The sequence below is a fragment of the Macaca thibetana genome, chromosome 9, assembly GCF_024542745.1.
Source record: "Macaca thibetana thibetana isolate TM-01 chromosome 9, ASM2454274v1, whole genome shotgun sequence".
NCBI classification, from domain to species: Eukaryota; Metazoa; Chordata; class Mammalia; order Primates; family Cercopithecidae; genus Macaca; species Macaca thibetana.
Genome location: NC_065586.1, coordinates 85,458,249 through 85,481,311, shown reverse-complemented (window position 1 = coordinate 85,481,311; position 23,063 = coordinate 85,458,249). Strand labels below are relative to the sequence as shown.

General features: G+C 42.8%; 1 protein-coding gene across 5 annotated transcripts in view; it reads left to right on the top strand.

The window, feature by feature from the left end:
* SLC16A12 (solute carrier family 16 member 12) overlaps positions 1-23,063 on the top strand; it is a 121,830-nt gene that overhangs the window by 18,770 nt on the left and 79,997 nt on the right. For 2 of the 5 annotated variants that reach the window (XM_050805746.1, XM_050805752.1), the window contains exon 1: positions 2,093-2,242. The exons of 1 other annotated variant lie outside the window; for it this stretch is intronic. The gene's annotated coding sequence lies outside the window, so the exon portion shown is untranslated. Of the gene's footprint in view, positions 1-1,913; positions 2,009-2,092; positions 2,243-2,318; positions 2,384-23,063 lie in introns of those variants that run through there. 2 more of the 5 variants (XM_050805747.1, XM_050805749.1) reach the window with 2 other exon arrangements.

Here is a 23,063-nt window from a genome sequence, read left to right as displayed (position 1 = left end):
AGGAGACTTATTTGCTACCCAAAGCAATGTTTAGCTGAAAGATGCATTTTTCTGAAACTCGAAGGTATTCAAGTCTTTAACCTAAAGACCTTCACAGCCGAGAGTTCAGGGCTCAGGGCAGCCTCTACGTTTATAGGTTCATTTTCAATGCTAATAAATTCTTTTACAAGCTGTATTTGTTCTTTCTTTTGTGTGTTTTAAACATTTATTCACAATCATCACTTAGATTTAACCTAGGGTTTTTCTTTGCAAGTGAAAATAGGACTTAAATTCAGATTTATAGTTAAAGGGCAGGAAACTGAGAGGAGGTGGAGACTAAAAATAGCCAGAGGGTAAAATGAGAAAGGACTTTACTAGACTATTTAAAAAACAAAAAACAAAAAACCCTAGCTTGCACAGTGGCTCATGCCTGTAATCCCAGTGCTTGGGGAGGCTGAGGCAGGAGGATCCTTTGAGCCTAGGAGTTCAAGACTGCAATGAGCTATGATCTCACCACAGAACTCTAGCCTGAGCGACATAGTGAAACCCCTTCTTTAAAACACAAAGTGAGACTCCTTCACTGAAAAAAACAAATACCTGTGGTGCTGCATGGCACATGCTCCCTACTGTTGACCAGTAACTTTGTCGGGCAGATCACGAGGAGTTCGAGATCAGCCTGGCCAACACGGTGAAATCTCATCTCTACTAAAGATACAAAAAATTAGTCGGGCGTGGTGGCGCGCGACCGTAATGCCAGCTACTCGGGAGGCTGAGGCAGGAGAATCGTTTGAACCAGGGAGGTGGAGGTTGCAGTGAGCCAGGATCGCGCCATTGCACTCCAGCTTGGGCGACAGAGGGAGACTCCTTCTCAAAAAAGAAAAGAAAAGAAAAATTCCAAAAAGTCTAATTCATTTTGAAATTTTGACACACAGCGAAATCACCAGGGAATCTTGCAAAAAAATGCAGATTCTGATCCGCGGTTGGGCCTGCGATTCCGCATTTTTAGCAAGCACCCAGGTGATGACCTGGCTGTTGGTCTACGGGCCACTCTTGGAGAAGCGAGGCCGTAGGCTCCAAGATATTGGAACCAGACCTTGTCAGCTCAGAGGGCTTACTTTTGACAAGGAGAGGACTTTACAGAAAGTTCGCCTGGAACCTGTCCTATGTCCGGTACGTCCTGGCAGCTCCCTTTTCAGGCTTTGAGTCAACGTTTGGGGAATTGTATTACACTTCACTCATTCCATCCTCAGCAAACAACATGAAGTGGGCGCTATTTATCCTTTGTTTTACAGGGAAAAGTGGGGCTCAGAGAGTTAAGTTGCCCAAGGTTAGGAGATTTTCAGATGCGTTGAACCCAGGTCTTTTTGACTTCAAGAGATAACGCTTTTCACTAGCATTCTGGAGCTTCAGTTTCCTGTGCTGTGAAATGGGAAGGATTGGCTAGCAGGGTCCAGATCCCTGCCAGATACACCTAAAGGAGGCCTTGTATTTTTTCTCGAGATCTTGCTCTTTGACCCTGCGAGGAAAAGTTCTTTTTGAGAACACCGAGTTCCCCTCGGCTTGCCGAAGTCAGGGGTCATGGCTCTTCCCGGGGAGGGTCCGGCAGGCCTAGAGCGGTCTGGCTGGTGACACAGAAAGCCAGTGCATTACATAACCGCCAGACGTTCCTCTCCGCTGCGCCCCTCGCCCCTAGTCAAGCCGCAGCACTTAGACCGGATCCCCGCGCTAAATCCTCTTCGCCCGCCAGGCCCACTGCCCCGCCGAGCTGGCGGGGCTGAATGAGCCGGTGCATTTCAAAGGCCGAGCACTGGGATTTTCCGCGCCACACTTCCCTCCCCCGGCGTTGCCAGCTGGGCCCCCTGCCCCAGCCTCGCCGGCGCCTCCGCCCAGTCCGCTTCCCGCCCCACCGAAGCGCGGATCGCGCCGCCTGGGGCCCGGGAAGGGGCCACCGCGCAGGGACGCGGCTCGGCGGGTGCGCCCCGGGGGCATGTCGGCCCACTACTGCCGGGGCTGCAGTGGTCCCGGCGAGGTGAGGAGGCGGCGGGGCCGGGCTGGGGGCGGGCGTGGCAGGAGGGCGGGCGGGGCATGGGGGTGGTCTGTGCGCTCTGGGCGGGCTGCGGAGCGCTGGAGCACTGGGCTGTCCCGGGCTCAGTCTCGCCGGCGGCCCCGGCTCCCAGATCCCCAGCGACCGGGTCAAGAAGCTTCCTCGGCTCCTCCTCTTCCCTCTCCCTGACTCGGTTGTGCAGAGGGCGCGGTGGCTCAGGTGACACGGGCATCCCTCAAGGAAGGGCGGCGGGACGGCGGGGCGCTGGGGCTGCCCTTGGAGCTGGAGGAGGACGGGGACGCTCCATTCTCCGCTGCCCTAGCGCCCATCCCGCGCCGGGAGCCTGGGACCCTAACTTGGGTGCGTCGGCGCGCAGCTTGGGTTGGGAGGGAGACACGTGCCCACTTGCCCTCTCTGGGTTGGGTCTGCGCTGCGTCCGAGTTTTTGGGCAGGTGGCTGGAGAACGAGCGGCTTTGATCTCCATCTCTTGTGGTTTTCAAATGCAGACTTCTCGGTGGAATAGTGACCGTCTTTCTTCTGGATTTCATTCTGGATTTTATGTTTATAGTACATTTTAAAAATATCTCCCCTGTTCCCCACCTCAGACAATAATATTTATTTCCCCTGTGTTTTATATTACAAACACACTGACTTTCAGTGGATTGAACTCAATTTCTCAGTTGCTTCTTGTCCACAAAGAAACCTGTGATACCTGTATTGTGGACTCGGAAAACCGTTCCTAACAACATTTGAATCACAATTCCAGTAAGTCCTGGGGCTATTTGGTTAGTCTTTTGTTTTCACACATCAGCATTCTAAACCTCTCATACTATTTATTTATTTAGAGACAAGGTCTCGCTCTGTCGCCCGGGCTGAAGTGTAGTGGTGCGATCTCAGCTCATTGCAACCTCCGCCTCCCCGGCTCCAACGATCCTCCCTCCCCAGCCTCTGGAGTAGCTGGGACTAAAGGTGCGCGCCACCACTCCCGGCTAATTTTTGTTTTTTGTTTTTTTTGCAGATACAGAGTTTCGCCATGTCGCCCGGTTTGCTCTCTAGCTCCTGGGCTCAAGTGATCTGCCCGCTTTAGCCTCCCAAAGTGATGGGATTACAGGCGTGAGCCACCGTGCCTGGCCATAATTTTTTAAAATGTCGAGTCAGACGGGTCCTGCCAGGACACTGGTTAAACACTCTCATTTTGAAGAGCCTCTAATTAGTTCATGCTACCTGTTTCTTTGCTCAGAGCTAGGCACTCCCACGGCGCCACCAGCTTAGCCCAGGGGGAAAATCTTCCAGCCTTTCAAATTCAGAAACACATTCACTCCACAGGTGTCCAAGCTCACTAACATTTACAATCATCAGCTAGCTGCCCTTGCATACTTTGTCGCTCCCCCTCCATAAATGTCATGCCAAACTATGGCTAATGGTGTTTGACATCCCCCCCACCCCCGCGTCCCCAAGGTGACCGGATGTTTGTTGAAGAAATGAAGGATGTAAAAGAGTAGTGGTAGTAATTAGGTGAACTGGATTTGGTCACTTATAATTACAGGGTTTAGAGAAACTTTGAAACTGAAAGGCTTTGGAGACCATCTACTAAATTCAAACCCTTCACCTTACAGCCCCGGAAGCTCAGATCCAGGTTGGCAAGGGTTGGCTGAATTCATATTGTTAACTGGTGATGAAATCAACACTAGAATCCAGATCTCATTCCAACCTAACTCAGTTTTCCAAGGCATATTGCCTTTAGGCGTTTTGAGCAAAAATAATATGACTAGCATCACCTAATCATATCATTTTCCTGTTCTTATTTTTTATGTTTGTTTTTTTTAACTGATGGGATTCTGAAATAGATGAGAAGTTGATTTAATCAAATTGCTTTTGTGGCACAGTTTTTAAAGATGCAAACCTTTAATTTTAAGTGATATTTTAAATTATTTATATTATGGATATGCAGATATATCTCAGGTGAATGCCCAGAAGAAGAAAATTAGTCCAAATAGACGGGAGTAAGTCTACTCCCATCTTTCCTTGGAGTCTTTTCTGATTCTCAGCACCCTCTATGGTAATGATTGATCAGAAGTAAAAACATGAATTATAGTGTTGAAGTGGTTTATATGAGGACTGTTTGTTTGTTGTGATTAATACTATGACCAAAACAAAGCTAAGAAAGGAATTTCAAACTGACTTATTTAACATTGCATTGCACTGCATATTTTTCAATTTATTTCAATTTAGCAGATATTTATTGAGTGCCTGCTGTGTGCCTAGTGCTGTTCTGGGCATTTGGGATGTGTCAATGAACAAAACGAAGAACTTTGATCCTATGGAGATCAAGTTACAATTTATTCATTAGAATTTTTCCAGGATTTCTTAGACAGATACAAGAGAATTTCAGTTTTACCTAAGCAGGAAAATAAACATAAGTGATCCAAACTATCTTCCTTCCAATCCTACGATTCTGAGAATCTTATAATCATAGAAAAACAAAAACAAAACAACAACAACAAAAAACAAATTCAGGTGAAGTTACTTTGACTTTTATGAGCTGACATTTTACTGTAAGTGAATTGCAGTTCCCACATTTGGTTATTTAATATATGTTCATTTGGAGTCAATGAAATTACATTTCCTTTATTGCAGGGACATCACCGTGGTGACTAAACTTGAAGCACGGGATGATTTGTTTTCTTAAGGCTGTTAATGGTACCGTGTTAGTATTGGAGACTAATTAAATCAGTTTATAAGATGTAGCTTTTTATTTATTTATGAAGATGGTGTTCTGTTGTTGTTTTGTCTCACTTTACATTTTGTCCCTCACTTTCCTCCACGTTTATAGACTGCACAGTGTTACAACTTATTGGTAAATCCGTTTCCACAATAGTTTTTCTTTTTAATCAGACATTCCAGTTTTAAGCATTTTCTAATTCCCTCAATTGCTTTTTCTTCAAAACAGCATGGTTTGCAAGCTCAGGCATGTTTATTGTTTTTAACAAAGGCTTATCAAAATGAACTTGGCAGTTTTTCAGTCGTATACAGCCAAAGAAAAGTATTCAGTGCTGCTTTTGGGGTTGTTTATGCATTCCTCACCTAACCAGTTGCTTTGCTTTTAAAAATTGCCAATTTGGAAGCTATTTTCTTATGAGTACCTTTCCAGTGTATATAAAAAGTCACCCCTTGAAATGGTATAATAATTTAATTGACGAAAACTAAATGCACAGTTGAAGATGTTGGGGGATTTTGAACAGAAAGATTCTCTCTCTGATAATATTTTTAATGTGCTCTACATCAAAGGACATCAGAAAGTGTCATTATCTAACAATGTCCTGTTTGAAGGTGGTGTCTGTTGAACATCTGGAGAAGAGTCACAATTTCTGATGCATGCTAGGCACATGGAATAGCTGATTTTTTTTTCTTCATTCACCCACCACTGTGCCCCATCACATACACATCCTTCCTTCATTTACCGCACATTGACGAGTAGGGGGAATTGCTGTAGCCAGGTAAGACGTTGCATGAAATTAATTAATTATTTAATTCATGTGCTCATTCATTTATTAATTTAATGAATATTGACTGAACTTCTACTCCTTATTAAAAGATTTGTGTAAGGATTTGTGTGAAGATTGTGTTTTGAGCATCTCTTTTCTGGTGCTGGTGACAGCAGGACGTGTAAAGACACAGAACATGCCTGTGATGCAGCTTACATCCTGGTATGGAAGAGAGGACATTGTATGGCTGGCTGTCATACCAATTCTAACTACCGTAAGAGATGCATAAGTACTTGGGGAATTAAACAGAAGAGAGAGCAGGCAGGCAGGCACTGTGAAGATTTGAGGGTTAGGGAAGACTTTGTAGAGAAGGGCACATTGGAGTTGCTTCTTGAAAGATAGTAAAGCATGGTAAAGCTTTTATAGAGGCAGAGGATATACCTGTCTTTACGGGAGCACATCCTTGCCTCTTTTTGAAGACACTAGAAAACTTCCTCTTGGGAACAAGTTGAGGCTGTGTTAGGTTGTATAATAGACACTTATCACCTCTCTGCCCCTCTGCATGCATCTGACTCTGTTCTGCCTAATGAAATACTGCCCAACACTGAAACAACTCATTGGGTTAACCAGTGCTCTCCTTCTCTGAAACACATCCTGGTTGTGGCTCAGACACAGAGACCGCTGTGGGAAATAGCTGTCATCTTAATAAATTTGTATACTTGGCTGTTACTAGGTCAGGTGCATGCTTACAGTCGTGTTTGGTTACAGTCCAGTTTATGCCAGTAGTACTTTGCTATTGTATTATTATTTTTTCTTTCAGACAGAGTCTTGCTCTGAAACGCAGGCTAGAGTGCAGTGGTGCTATTTCGACTCCCTGCAACGTCCGCCTCCCTGGTTCACGCGATTTTCCCACCTCAGCCTCCTGAGTAGCTGGGATTACAGGCATCTACCACCATGCCTGGCTAATTTTTGTACTTTTTTTTTTTTTTTTTTTTTTTTTTTGAGACGGAGTCTCGCTCTGTCGCCCAGGCTGGAGTGCTGTGGCCGCATCTCCGCTCACTGCAAGCTCCGCCTCCCGGGTTTTCGCCATTCTCCTGCCTCAGCCTCCCGAGTAGCTGGGACTATAGGCGCCCGCCACCTCGCCCGGCTAGTTTTTTGTATTTTTTTAGTAGAGACGGGGTTTCACCGTGTTAACCAGGATGGTCTCGATCTCCTGACCTCGTGATCCGCCCGTCCCGGCCTCCCAAAGTGCTGGGATTACAGGCTTGAGCCACCGCGCCTGGCCACTCTTTTTTTTAGTAGAGACAGGGTATCACCATATTGGCCAGGCTGGTCTCGAACTCCTGACCTCAGGTGATCTACCCGCTTTGGCCTCCCAAAGTACCATTGTACTTTTGTGATTTGTATTGTAATTTTGTGATTTAATGAAATATTGCATAAACTGATGTAATATGAGTGCTAAACAAAGAATGATATTTCTGTGCGAACTAAGTTGATTACTATATGGGCCCATAAAAGTAAGTAATGTTAAAAAAAATATATCAACACATGCTGCAACATGGATGAACCTTGAAAACATTATGCTAAGTGAAAGAAGTGAGATACAAAGACCACATGTTGTATGATTTATATGAAATGTCCATAATAGGCAAATGCATATCAACAAAAAGTGGATTAGTAATTGCCAGGGAAGTGGGGTAGGGGAAATAGAGAGTGATTGATGATGGATGAAGGGTTTCTTTTTTGGGGTGAGGGCTATGTTCTGGAATTAGATAATGAGGTGGTGAATGCACAGCATTGTAAATATATACAAACCACCAAATTGTACACTTTAAAAGTGTTAAAATAGTGAAGTTTACGTGAATTTTATCTCAATTTATAAAAATACTGTAAAGCTTTTAAAAAAGCAACATGAACAAGCAAATTACAAAAGAAAGAGGGATGAGTACTTAGGTGTGGCATAGTGATAAGAGATTTGAAGAGTACAGTAAAAATTTCTAGGATGATTTTGCATTCAGGTTTTTTCACAGGCTCTAATAAGGCCCTGCTCTTCTTTAAGAAATGGAAGCAGGAAATCTGGACGTGGATTAACCAAGAAAAATAACATAGAACTCCAATCATGACCCAATATCCAAAGATTAGTGAATGAATTTTTTGTTTATGATACGAATTGAAACAAAATGTTCGAAATATGTTGTATCAACTTTTTGACTCTGCTTTTCCTGACTTCTGATTACTGCTGAGAGCTTCTAATGTTTCCATTTCTCAAGGTACCCTGTATATTTTGAAAATAACTCATCTCCCTATGTAGAGAGAAATTCCATGTCTATAAGCCTCTTATAGATATAGCATTAGTCACTTAAGACTGTAAAGGAGGCCAGGCGTGGTGGTTCACGCCTGTAATCCCAGCACTTTGGGAGGCCGAGGCGGGTGGATCACCTGATGTCAGGAATTCAAGACTAGCCTCGCCAACATGGCGAAACCCCGTCTCTACTAAAAATACAAAAATTAGCTGGGCGTGGTGGCGCGTGCCTGTAATCCCAGCTACTAGTGGGGCTGAGGCAGGAGGATCACTTGAACCGGGGAGGCAGAGGTTGCAGTGAGTCGAGATCGGCCTGGGCAACAGAGCGAGACTCTTGTCTCAAAAAAAAAAAAAAAAAAAAAAAAAAGACTGTAAAGGAAATTGGGACTCAGTTTCCAAACTTCCAAATCACCATAAAAATCAGCAACTGTTTCCCCCTAACACCGTCTTCTGGCTCCGTGGTTCATATATGTAAATAAAGTAGCTACATAAAATGTTACTACACCAATACTTAAAATTTATCACCCAAAACATTTGTAGACTATGTTTTTTTTTTTTCAAAGTATTTCTGAGCACAAGTAATCATTTTGTGGTTTATTTGACATGTTATAAATTAGGGCCATAATTACTTATTTTGGGACCAACTGGTATTATTTTTGTAATTCCACTTTGCTTGATGGAATACTTTCCATGGGAGTGAGTTTGTATTTATCTACTGAAACCAGATGTATTTCTTGAAACAGCAGTTTCAGCTCTCTGAACCTGTAACTTCAAAGCAACCACATTCATTTGAAGGAACCACCAAAAAAATAAAAACTCGCAACAAAGTTAAATCTCATAAGGGAGAACAGAGTGCTGCTTCTTCAGGCAGCGATAGTTCAACCAGACAACTATCAAAAAGCAGCCTTAACCATCATTGTTAAATAGTTATGAATAGTGGTAGCCCAAACTCACAGGCATAAATGATATAAAAAATAAATGGTCTGTTCAGGTTGACACCTGACAACCTAGTATCCATAATCAGTTGATTGAAGACTCTGTATCAATGGTTCTCAACCCCACCTACACATTAGAATCACCTGAGGAAGGAAAAAAACTGGTACTAATGTCCTACTCTGAAAAATTCTGATTCAGTAGGTCTGAGATACAGGGCTAGGGTATTGGTAGTTTTTAAATCTCTCTGGTGAATCTCATGTACAACCAGGGTTGAGAAACTATGGATATATATAATATTAATTTTATGCTTCCTTAGAAAAAAATTTTATTGAAACACAAAATTTCATGTTGTGGTATCTTCTTAACATATAATGGAAATTTTTTGTGTGGGCATTTTCTCTATAGAGGGCCCGTTCATTATATGGAAAGCTTTTCCCAATGGTTGAATGAATGTTCAGTAATTTTTTTTCCTTCTCTGTGGAATTTACTAAGCTTATGTTTATAAGATGTGAAAACAACCAAATCAACCCAATTGGTATAATTACTGTCAACCAATGAATTAACTAACCAGCTAGTTTCAAGTTTTTGATGATTGTGGTACCATATGCGTATTTTTGTTTAGGACAATAATTTGGCCTTTTACTCTACAACAATAATCTGTTTCCTCTAAAATACTTACAGATGTGTCCTTTATTATGTGTTTCTTTAAATTGATTGAGTTGTCAACCTTAATGCTCGAACTTTGTCTGAAAACTTTCCCTTTTTATTCTATTGTGTCAAATTGCATAAAAAGGGTTTTCTTGGGACAGGGTCTCACTTTGTCACCCAGGCTGGAGTGCAGTGGCCTTATCAGGGCCCACTGCAGCCTCGACCTCCCAGGCTCAAGCATTTCTCCCATCTCAACCTCCCGAGTAGCTAGGACTACAGGCATGAGCCACCATGCCTGGCCAGACTTTTATATAAGAAAGATATTATATAGGACTCTTATGTAAGAAAGATAGAAGTTTAAACCTTGCCCTATGTGACTTCAACAAAGTACGATTAATTTTCGAGTTTTCCTTGTCGTTAAGATTTATTGTTTTTGAGAAAATGTGGTGAGGTGACTGATACAGATTCTGAAGATGGATCTAGTGGACTGCTTCTACTTAGAATTCACCTCTTTTTTTCTTTTTATCTTTTCTCTCTCTCCCTCTCTCTCTCTCTCTCTTTTTTTTAAAGAGATGGGGTCTCACTGTCACCCAGGCTGGAGTGCAGTGGTGCAATGATGGCTCAGTGCAGCCTTGAACTACTAGGCTCAAGCAATCCTCCCGCTTGAGCTTCCAAAGTAGCTGGAACTACAGGTGTGCACCACCATGCCCAGCAGAAATGGGGTCTTACTATGTTTTTCCAGGCTGGACTTAAACTCCTGGGCTCAAGCAATCCTCTCGCCTCAGCGTCTCAAAGTGCTGAGATTATAGATGTTAGCTACCATGCCAGCCCCTTATTTTTTAGTTTTTTTATTTTTGTTTTTTGAGGTGGAGTCTCACTCTTTCACCCAGACTGGAGTGCAATGGCACAATCTTGGCTCACTGCAACCTCTGCCTCCTGGGTTCAAGCGATTGTCCTGCCTCAGTCTCCTGAGTAGCTGGGATTACAGGCACCTGCCCCCATGCCCAGCTAATTTTTGTATTTTTGGTAGAGATGGGGTTTCACTATGTTGGTCAGGCTGGTCTCAAACTTCTGACCTCAAGTGATCTGCCTGCCTTGGCCTCCCAAAATGCTGGGATTACAGGCGTGAGCCACCACGCTCAGCTCAGCCACTTATTTTTTTAATTTGTTCTTATTTGGTTTTAATGCTCATGGAGATTCTCACCCACTGTTACCAGTTAGCTTCCCCAAATTATGCTTTAACTGTTGGTTTTGTAATAAAAATAAATAAATTCTTATCCACAAATAAAAATCTTAATGGATTTTGACTAGTAGATTTTAAACTGTATCTTGTAAATTCCTGGGAGTATCAAGGAGCACCTCTGGAGCTGTTTTACAGGGCATGAGGGTGATGGGTGGCAGACTGATGTCCAGCTTCAAACTTTGGGCTCCTTTCTGGTGGCCCCTTCTGCTATCTGAGCAGGTGTCCTGTTCTTGATTTCACATATTTGGTTTCCAAGTAAGATTTTATTTGAACAAAGGATTTCTTGGCCAAAATAAGTTTGTAAGTCACTGGGCCACATGTTTCTAAGTTTCTGCTTCCTTTTCCTTGCCAAACTTGTTTTATATTCTAGCAGCTCCTAATTGTTTCAAGCTACCACTGTGCATCTGTGTTGAAAAGCCTGGGAAATTTTTGGTTTTACTAACTTTATAACTTAGGTGCCTGTGGATAGAGATAACCAAGTGAGCAGTTAGATATTTAGGGCAAGAACTATAGCTTGGGAGTTATCAGTATAGGGACTCAGTTCAAGTCAGATGTCTCCTGGGAGAGTGTTTCTAGAGAGAGGTGAGATGGGTCAAAGATAAAATTCTGGGGAATAGCCATACTGGGCTAAGTGCCCTTCTCTGTACTCATGTTAACCAAATGCACATTTTGGTTAATGAAGTTTGCATTTCTTATTTTAATCTTATAATTCCCCTACGTACAGTTGTACATAACTGCCAAAAGAGTTGATGCATGGGTATACATGTGTGGGACTGGGAGGTAGCGTGATGGGGTCAGAGGACAGGGCTTGGAAACCAGCCAAGGATGCTTATCCTTTCTTTGAAAACCCTGCATCATGCACAAATCACTGGGGCCCCTTCTACATGCAGGTTGAAGTGCACAATGAGAGGATAAACTTGAGTGGTTACCTAGTGGTTTGGCAATGCAGACAGCCGTTGTGGCATTTTTTGACATAAAATTATTTGTTAAGAAATATCATGGTTTCTTAAATTTAAAAATCCAGACATTTCCCCCGTATCTTAGTTCTCCCTTGTGGAACTTGAATAGTGACTGCCAGGTTTTGGGTGTGATCCTGTGGAGGTTTAGGGCCAATCCCCATTCCACATGGGTCTGTAGCTTATTGTGTTTTATTGACACAGACTCCGCCCTCCATGCCAGCCAGCTCTTTGGCAAATTTAGTCACAAGGATCACCTGGCAACAGCTATTAACTTAATTAAAAAATTCAAAAACACTCTTAGAAAAAGGCAGAGTACTTAGATAAAGAACAAATAAATACTTATAAATAAGATACTTGTTAAAATTATTTTACTTGATAATTAAGGTGTTCCAGTGATTAAGGGACTCTTCATTTTATCAAAATTAAGCCCCATGCATTTTTTTCATTCCTTTCTTACTTCCTGAAATTGACTTCTTTCATTGTCTTCCACATTCAAAAAAAGATAAAATGTAAACAACCATATATCCTGATTTTATTACAGATGAAGGTCTAACTAAAATTTCAAGTATTGCTCAGTAATTGATGGACCCAAATTGGCATCTCAGAATGTTCCTGGCATATTCTGCTCTCTTTGTCAATTCTTGCATGATAGTATACCTAATTGACTGCTAATGTAGGCTCTGTTAAGGTTGAATTTCAGTTTAGCTTTTTTTTTTTTTTGAGATGATGTTTTGTTCTGTCGCCCAGGCTGGAGTGCAGTGGCATGATCTTGGCCCACGGCAACCTCTGCCTCCCGGGTTCAAACAAATTCTGCCTCAGCCTCCCGAGTAGCTGGGACTACAGGCACACGGCGCCACGCCCGGGTAATTTTTTTGTATTTCAATAGAGACAGAGTTTCACCGTGTTGCCCAGACTGGTCGCAAACTCCTGAGTTCAGGCAATCCACCCGCCTTGGCCTCCCAAAGTGCTGGGATTACAGGTGTGAGCCACTGCGCCTGGCCTCAGTTTAGCTTTTAACATCTTTAAGCAGAATCTGTAGAAGAGACATTTGATTTAGATGAAATATAATTAATTACCTTTAAAGTTTCTAACAAAAAATATTGTGATTAAACAATGCTAAAAATAACTTCATGAATTTACCTCTTCCCAGGCAAACACGCACGAGGCCCTGCCATGTGTGAGGGTTCTTCTTCAAAGGCTTACCTTTTTCTGGGGAAGACACTTCCCATGAGATGGAAAGCCTTTGAGGAAGGGCCTTTGTACACATACAAAGTATTACAGCATTGGAATGAGTCCCATAAGCGATCACCTGCTATGGGCGTGCAGAGCCAGAGGCTCTTAGCGTTGCCGAGGTTGGTCAAACCATTAAATAAATGTAGAAATTCATGGGGCGAACCTTCTAGGCAGTAGGAGCAACAGATGCAAAAGCGCTGAGGTGGGAATTGCCTTGGAATTGAAAGCACTGTTCATCTTTGGGTGGTGTGGCGTGGCTGACGGGAATGTGTGTGGCCAGGGGGCTGGAGAAGACTAGAGGAGCAGGCTGGAGTGAGAGCATCAGGGTCTGGTACATCACACCACCAAGGGGTTTTGATTTTGCTTTGGCAGTTTTTGAACAAGGGAGTGGGTGGGAGTGGGGATTTGGTGATAAAATTAGCTTGTGTTTCGAATAGATAACTCTGAATGGGGTTTGCAGAAAGGCCCCAGAGGGTCTGTTAAAGTGGTGCAGATGGAAAATAAGAATCATGCCTTATCGTAAGACTTTTATTTATTATTTTTATATTCCTGGTGCTTGGTGCCCTATAAGGCATGTGGTAGAAATGTGTAGTAGAAAGTTTGATATTCTGGGCAAGAAATTCAAAATTGTATCATCAGCTAAGAAGCTCAGTTGAAATCACTTGTCTGGATGTCTTTTCCTGAGGAAAAGGGAAAGAGTGAGGTATGAAACAGGTCAAAGAACTTGGGGGAATAACTAGGCTGTGCTCACACGATACCCAGGGCATCTCTTGGTCACTGCACCTTTCGTTATATTCTCTAATTATCTAGCTGTGTTTTGGTCTTTTTCACTGGTCCAACAAGAGGGCAAGGACTGTGTCTTCTTTATAGCATCACTGCCATTGCACAACTTTGGATGGGGTCCTTCGTTTGCCTCTGTAGCGTGTCTGCACTGTGAATAGTGCCTGGAGTGGTGCTTCAGCTGCCTCTGCTTAAGTGGTCCTAGCAGCTGTCATGGTACCTGACATATGGTAAGAGTTTAATATGCTTGTTGAATGAATGAATGAATGAATGATGACACAACATATAATGAGTTGTCAGAGGAAGAGAATCTAGTGAAAGAAACTAAGAAGCAGAGGTCAGTGGGGAAGAAAGATAAATAGAGATAAATAGTAGAGACTCCTATCATGGAAACTCAGGGAAAAACAAGTTTTAGTCATGACAGAGAGGTCAACAGTGCCACATTCTACAGAGATTGGCCAATTAAGGATGCCAGAGTAACCACTGGCAATTAGGAGTCATTGGTGATAATGTCAAAAACAGCCCGAGTGGTGTGTGGAGGACACAGGAGGCAAATTCCCTTCCATTGAGGTGGGAATGAGAAGAGAAGTGAGGCAATTGTCAGTATAGGCAGGATCTTAGAGGCTGGGTTTGTGAAGGGAGGAGACTAATCAGTGAGAGCCAGAAAGGGTGGTAAGGCTGAAGGGGAGTTTTCTTCCCTGCTTTTTCCTTCTCTTCCCTTCTTTTCTCCTTCGCATTCTCCCTTCCTGCTTTCAAAAAAAGAGACACATGAGTAAATTTATAGGCTAAGGAGAACCCAGTGGAAAGGTCTAGGTTCAAAATACAGAAAAAAGTAAGATGGGATACTAGCTGGCAAGACTATAGAGTGACAAGTCTTTCTTCGAAAGAGGAAGAAAAAAGATAAGGATGCGTGTGGATATAAATAAATTGGAGAAATAGGAAATGGAGGAAAATAATAAACTGAAAGAAAGGAAAGGAAATGGAGGAAAATCCCACCTAAGGCCTCAATTCTGTCTACAAAATAGTAACTAACATGTTTTGGGCACTTTCTATATCGCAAGCATTGTTAAAATACCTTACCTAGATAACTCACTAAATTCTTTCCACAACCTTGTGAAGATGGAACTGTCCTAATTTACGATTGAGGTAACTGAAGTCCAGAGAGGTTAAGTTACTTGTCTAAGGTTATACAGTGACTAAGAGGCAGAACCAGGATGCAAAGCTGTGTACCATCATGCTGTACTGCTGAAAATGAGGGGCACATGGAGTACTTAAGATTTCAAATAACCAGTGTGTGTAAGGAACAGGTGCAATATATTTTTGCTGAGTCACACCAAGCACTTCGTTTCTGTTGGAATTCATAATTATGTTTTGCCATTAATCTCCAAGATTGAGAGATTTCCTCCAGTAAAACTTGATTTACCAGTTACAGGAGTGGAAATGTTTGGGTATTTGGATTGATGCAGAATTGGGGATTAGTAGTTTGAAACAGAGGTGCTTCTAGCAAGAGAGCAATTAAAGTGATGGATCATGAGGTCTAGCAGCCAAGAAGAGGGAAAAGAGAGCAGGACCAGTTAATGGAATGGGAGAAAGCGGAGCAGCAAGGGGCCCAAGGGCTCAAGGGGGTTGAAAACCAGGTGCAATAAGAGTTAGGGTGTTGGAGATGGTTGGAGGATAGAAAGTTGGGATTCAAGAAGGCTACTTAATTCCCAATACATCTCTAGATTTCAGAAGTGAGGGCTGGCTTCACCTTGTGATGATATGTAGATAGTGTGGCTTTGGGAGTGCATGGCTGAAATGGATTGGAGGTGAATGCTATGGGACATGAGGTGGTCAAGCTTGAGGCTGAGAATGGCAAAACTGCTGGATAGATGTTGACTGGGTCCTGCCTCTCATTGGAGGATGGTTCCTGGTAGTCCTAAGGATGGTCTGGACTTCAGAAGGACACAACCCAAGTATGGGCAGTAATAGGGAAAGATACAAAAGGATAGCTGGTTTCTGGCATACAATAAAGACCACTTGATGATCTCAATAGAACATTGTCAAAGGACAGTTGCATAGCTTACATTTTGCATGGCAGTTTTTGAAAACTAACTTGAAGTATGAGTTAGCAAAACAACACACATCACAGGTAACTTTGGATGCTTCAGCCATATTACAATTGGAAGAAAAGACTACATGCCCTGATGAAACCTCCTCTCCCTCTTTCTTTTCTCCTGGCAATGTGCAATGTGACACTCTCTGAACAGAGAGAGGCAGCTGAAGATCATCAGGCTTCCAGATGTGGAGCTTTGTTATGACATGTGGGGGTGGGGGTCATGGGAGAGGGGCCAGAAGCTTCAGTGGGACTCAGTGTGGTGTCCTCTGCTTCTGTAGTTAGCCACGTGATGGGAAACCAGCAATATGTGTTTCCTTTGTACAGCTGTACATATCATTGTTTCTTTTTCTCCTCTGCCCATGCAGGATTCTAGGAAATCAAAGTTAGATCTAATGTAAGCTTAGAAAGCCCCACATATGAAGATATGGAGCTATTGCTCCCTGATAGAATATGTGTACTAGGTCTGATCCGTAAGTGCCATGACTAGAAAATGTAGTTGGTAGGATGTTTTGGGGTGTAAGAAACAGAAACCTCGACTTGGACTGGCTTTGCTGGGACTGGGATCAGTTACAATGGGATCAGCTACAATGTCCATGACAGAGACAAGGCATTATTGTCAGATTCAGACAGCCTTGGTAAGGGGAAGGAGCCTTGGCTGGCAATCAAGTCCCCAACTTCACCATTTGATTGCAGTGTGAACTTGGACAGATTATCACCTTCCGTGAGGCTCAGTTTTCTCTTACAAGACCATTGCAGGGATTGAAAGCACTTTACATAAATTCTTAGTAGCTATACAAATGTGACTTACTCATTTAATAGTAAAAATAATGACAATAACAAGAATACTTACATTTACTGAGCATGTATGTGTTCCAGGCACTGGCTGGAGGCTTAACTGCATTCTCTTTATTACCCACTAAATCCATAACAAGCAATGATGATATCTAGGTACTCTAATAAGTACTTTATTTCCAAAATCAGTTAAGCTGAGATCTGAAACATTAAGGCTCAAGGGCAGGGGCAGAGAACAGATATGGGTTCAGTTTCGCCCAGAGGTTCCATTTTCTTTTCTTTTCTTTTTTTTTTTTTTTTTTTTTTTGGCCTGTGTGACCCATTAGTGGCAGCTGAACATGGGGCCTTGGACAGTTACTTTTCTATCTGGCAGGGATTGTTGTTTGCCAACTAGTTCAGGGCTCACTGCACAGGTGATTTCCAAAACACAAGTGTATGTGTGCTTTTAAAACACTTGATGCTTTTGTTTCTACTGTTCCTTTATTTTCTGAAATATGAGCTTTTTGCATTTTTAAGCTTTTGAAATAGTTGAGGGATTTACAAATGCTTATTGAGTTCTTGTCTATGTATTGGCTAATTTGAACCTCATGAAGAAGTCAAGCATGAATTTGTATTGTATTGAGGCTTAGTGATCATGACACCTGTCAGTGAGGTTTGAAGTTAGAAGGTAGGGGACATAATTTTTTGATGTTGCAAATTGCCTTGCTTTGAGCACAGTGTGAGATGAAGTTTTTCCATATTTTTGGTTTATATTGTTATGAGAGTTTTCCTGAAGCAGCCTTGGTAGGTGGGTCAAAGGGTTTGAACTTCTTTTTATATAGATTGCCTGATTGGTTTGTGGAAGCTTTTTGGATGGTGACAATGACATACTTGTAGTGCTATTTTAGAAATATGCATTTTTCTCTCTGCATGTTTTTTTTTTTTTTTCTTTTCTTTTTTAGACGGAGTCTTGCTCTGTAACCGAGACTGGAGTGTAGTGGCACTGTCTTGGCTCACTGCATCCTCTACCTCCCAGGTTCAAGCAATTCTCCTGCCTCAGCCTCCCAGGTAGCTGGGATTACAGGCACCCGCCACCACACCCAGCTAATTTTTGTATTTTTAGTAGAGACGGGGTTTCACCATATTGGCCAGGCTGGTCTTGAACTCCTGACCTTGCGATCCACCCGCCTCGGCCTCCCAAAGTACTGGGATTACAGGCATGAGCCACTGCTTCTGGCCTTTGTATGATGTTTTATATGTCTGGGATTATAAAAGATTTCCAGAAAATCTGAGTCGTTCCGTTGCCATGTAACATTCTTTTCCTCGGACCCTCCACCCCCTGCAATGACAATGAAAACGGTGTTTCCATTGTTCAGCCTGTACTAGATCTTGAGGAAATCCAGCCTACATCAATTCCTGCCTATTAGTTCATAAAGTCTCGGGGGGAAACTAAACTTGTGCATCTGAATTCATCCTCGCCCTGGTGTGAGTTCCTTCTCAAGAGGCTTCCTGATCCTGTGTGCACATATACTCCCTGAGGGCCTATATTACAGACACATCTGCTTTTTATTCATACTTCCGGTTCTCACGCTGGGATCCCTGCTATACTCTCAAACAATTTATGAGTAAATTGATGGGGAAAAAGAAGTGGGAGACACCAGTTTTTGCTGATAGGGTATTTTTTTTTTCTTCTTTCAACTTTTGTTTTAGGTTTAGGGGATACATGTGCAGGTTTGTTCCATGTGTAAATTGTGTGTTGGTGGAGTTTGGTGTACAAAGGATTTCTTCACCCAGGTAGTGAGGATAGTACCTGACGTGTAGTTTTTTGACCCTCACCATTCTCCCACCATGCCCCTTCAAGTAGTTCCCAGTGTCTTTTGTTCCCATTTTTGTGGTACAGTATCAATATGGGATATGTGTTTTGGAGTTGTGGTGAAAGTGACAAGACTTTCATTCATATGACTGAATGTCCCATATAATTATTTCAACAATTCCTAAAATACTTCTCCCCAACTATTCTTACCTGCCCTAAGATATGCTAATGCTGAAGCTAGGTAGCAACCACCACTTTTCTTAAATAGATTTTTAAAATATCATAGTTGTGATCATAGTGTATATTTAGTATATAATATATATTGAGGGTTTATATTTTGTTTTCTGCCTGTACTTTTCCCCAGGTAATTTTAAACACCTAATGGGTTAGATATGATAACAGGAAAAAGCAAAAAGTGGGACCACCCCTGCCATATAAGGGTCCACCGGCAGTGACCAAGTGTGGCCAGGATTGTTGGGGAGGTGGAAAGAGAGTGCTCTTTGCGGAGTGCACCTCAGAGTAACCCTATGAGTAGGTAGAAAATGGAGGCCCAGGAGGTCACTGGTTCCAGATCACACAGCAAGTCAATGGAAAGCCTCGATTTCAATCCTAATCTTCCTAAATCCAACTTGCATGTTCTTGCCTTTCTTGGTTTCTTTTTCCAGATTTGAATTTTTTTAATTACCTTTAAAATAATCCAGACTCTAGAGAAGGGAATAAAGCAGATACTGCTCCCTCCACCGCCTCTCATACCTTAGGCTTGCACTGTGAACAGTTTGGTGTGCTCCCAGGCCACCTTCCTTGCATGTACAAATTGCCTAAGGAAACCAGCTATGCCTGTTTCCAGCCAGACAGAACAGCTGCTGGGGGTAGGGAGTGACTTGTCTTCTCCAGGACCTACCTGGGTGAGGCTTGTGGCATGTTGGGCTCTGGGGACCAGGTCACACTGAAGTAATTTAACAGCAACAGAGAGAAGCCAGAGTGCCCTGGCAGCCAGCCTTTTGGGAAAGGAGAGCTATTTGTGCTCTCTGGCTTTCTGCCTGCACTGTTCTGACTTCCCAAGCAGAAAACAGAGTCTGTTACCAGTGGAGGGCTTCATGGAGGCCCAGGGACTGCCTGTTGTTTATCTCTGTTTTTCCTGTGTCTGCATTTATTGGTGCCCAGCTGTTGTTGCATGAAAGGATTGAAGATGCCCTAACCCTAGTTCTGCTGGTAAATCATTTGAGTGACTTTGAGCGACTTTGAGCAGGTCACTTCAAGATTAGAGGCCTAGTCTGTTTTCCCCAAGTCTAAGGTGCCCTTTTTTCCCTCCTTATTTTAATGTTTCTGAAATAAGATGGGATTGGCATCGTAGGTGTATATATTTAATATAGTAGTGTTTCTTAATTTTTCCTTTTTCTTGAAAAGTTGTAATAGTGGGATAACTCACAATTTATGTTATTCTAGGACTGTGGGAATATGGCAATCATTTTCCTGAAGGATTGTTGGGATAGTGGCTACCTCCTATGAACTGTGAAGTTTTATATAAATATCAAGAATCAGAAAACTACCCAGCTGTGTTGTTACTGCCTAACCGCCCCTGTGTCATTATTTCTCAGAGATGCCCAGACAGGAACTTCTTGACTTAAAAAGTAATGACATTCCTCTATTCGATAAAGTTGGAGCCAGGTGCAGTGGCTCATGCTTGTAACCCCAGGGATTTGGGAGGCCAAGGCGGGAGGACTGCTTAAGGATAGGGGTTGAGACTAGCCTGGGCAGCATAGTGAGGCCCCAGTCTCTACAAAAAAAATATTTTTACCTGGGCAAGTGGCATGCAGTTATAGTCCTACCTACTTGGGAGACTGGGGCAGGAGGATTGCCGGAGCCCAGGAGAGGTTACAGTGAGCTATGACTGTGCTACTACATTCCAGCCTGGATGTCAGAGTGAGACCCTGTCTCTAAAAAAAAAAAAAGAAAAGGTAGTATTCTAGGTACATTTCTATTCTGTCCCATCGCCCTGCCCCCCATTGAACTCAATAAGCTATTTTATTTGTATTTTTTATTTTTTTGAGATGGTGTTTTACCTTGTCACCCAGATTGGAGTACCGTGGCACAATTATAGCTCACTGCAGCCTTGAACTCCTGGGTTCAAGGGATCCTCCTGCCTTATCCTCTTAAGTAGGTGGGATTACAGGCACATGCCACTGCACCTGGCTAGTTTTTAAAACTTTTTGTAGAGATGGAGTCTTGCTGTGTTGCCCAGGCTAATCTCAAACTCCTGGCCTCAAGCAATCCTCCTGCCTCAGCCTCCCAAAGTGCTGGGATTATAGGTATGAGCCATCATGGCTGATACTATTTTTATTTCAAGTGAAACAAACAAACAAGCAAACATGACTTTTAAACATCTGAACTTTTCTTAAATTAGGCCTTAGCAAGAATCAATTGCTTACCATGGATTTAGTGGATTCCTGGCCCTTACTGGAAATATCATTAGGGCCACAAAACTCTTAAACAGAATGTTAGTCCAAAAAGAAGTGTTGGGATTCAAACTGAAAACAAGGAAGCCATTGAATGCCTACAATCTGCCAGGTAACATCAGGGGATCAAAAACAATTACTCAGACACTACTCCTGTCCAGATAGAGTTCAGTTTGGAGGGAGCAAAGGTTGCAAAGCCTAGGAACTGAGCTAAAATTTCACTTTCCGGCTTCATTCGGCCAATTTGCCCTAATACCAAGTCTGAAGGAGTTTACAATCTAGTAGGAAACAATTTACCTTGCCAGTTAAAAACACGGTGCTAACCAAATCACCAGTGGAAACAAGATCACAGAGAGTATTTACATTCCTAAAAGAAATCTCATCAGTCATTTAGAGTTTCTACTTTCAGGTTAATAGTCTATTACAGCATTTAAACCAGAGGTTGCAAAGACAGACATTTTGGGGGCCTCCAGTGTGAAGTAGTTGAGTGGTGACATCATCGGGAGGGGCTGGACCATAGCCAAATCGGAGGGGACACGTCAGGGCTCATTCTCTCATCATTCGACAGATACTTAAGTTCTGCTCTTGGTGATAGGGATACATCAGTGAACAAATTCAACAGAAAATTCCTCTCTCTCAGAGTTTACATTCTAACCTGCTGCTGCCTTAGAAAACAACTAGTAAGAGTAAATGAGTCAGACACACTGGTGTGTTCCTGTGAGTAAATTGTATGGATTTAGATTTTGTTCGCTCTTAGGCCCTTTTCTCACAGCTACGATTCTGCATACATAAGATTTACTATATAATATAAGTAGAGTTAGTTTGTTTTTGGCATTCTGCTTGGTCTGATGATATAACTTGCCAAATGACCGTAATTATAAGATATTATTGGCTCTGCAAGGCGGTACCTGGTTTATTTAATTCTAGTTTTGCTGTTTAATTGAAAATGAAAAGCTCATTGTGAAAAATCCCATTTCTTTCTCCTGTTATGGTACTGATTGTGATGACTTTCTGTGGTTAATTCACGGTGAGTTAGTGATTTACCACGGCCACAGTCATGAATTCCATGGCTCCGGGCTGGAGAGTGCAGGGGTGCTCTTGCAAGCCTGGTTTTCTTTGGGCAACCCAAGCAGGGCTTTCTGCACTGTGACTCTGATGAGATCACTATAATAACAAGCCTGGGAGCTTGGACCTGGGAAACCATATGCCTTTTCTTGAGCTTCTTGTGGGAAAACAGGGATAAGAAGCATCTGGAACTGCACTTATCTTAAGTTTCAACAAGTGGAACTTCTGCTGTGCCTGTAAAGTGAGGCAAAATGGGTCTTTGTTGAGAGAGAAAAAGTAGGCGGCTGGAGGGAAATAGAGCCCTCCGACACTGACTTCAATACCCTGGGTGGATGTGTTTTAGCAAATGAATGAATACCGAGGATATGAATATCTGTGGCATGGATTCCTGCTTCAGGAGCCTCTTTGCATGTGAACCTAGGAGCGCATTAATTCTGCCAAACAAGGGTCTTAACATTCCCAATGTGGGGGATTTTCCATTGGAGGGATTTGAGAGTTCTGACAGGCTGTACGTATTACAGAAGTAGTCTTGGGAAATCCATGTGCCCTCATGTAATCACATCATCCATTGAAATTGCTGTCCAGCACCTAACAGGCCCCTTTTCTTTTCTTTTCTTTTTTTTTCTTTTGTTTCTTTTTTTTGAGATGAAGTCTCGCTCTGTTGCCCAGGCTAAAGTGCAGTGGTGCAGTCTTGGGAAACTGTGACCTCTGCCTCCTGAGTTCAAGCAATTCTCCTGCCTCAGCTTACCAAGTAGCTGGGATTATAGGTGCATGCCACCACGCCTGGCTGTTTTTTTGTATTTTTAGTAGAGACGAGGTTTCACCATATTGGCCAGGCTGGTCTCGAACGCCTGACCTCAGGTGATCTGCCTGCCTTGGCCTCCCCAAGTGCTGGGATTACAGGCATGAACCACCGCACCCGGCCTGCCCCTTTTCATCTCTACAAAGTACAGTGGGCACTATTGTGGATTGATGGTTCGTGTCAACCCAGATTTATGTTTAAGACCTATAAACATTGAGGAAACATTGTCACCCCCAGTGTGATGGTATTTGGAGGTGGGGCCTTCGAGAAGTGATTAGGTTTAGATGAGGTCACAAGGATGGAGTCCTCATGATGAAATTAGTGTCCTGATGAGAAGAGGAAGAGAGAAAAATCTGTCTCTCCCCATACATGCTCTGAGAAGGGCCATGTAAGCAAGCACACAGCCAGAGGGCCATTGTCTACAGGCCAGGAAGAGTGCCGTCACCAGA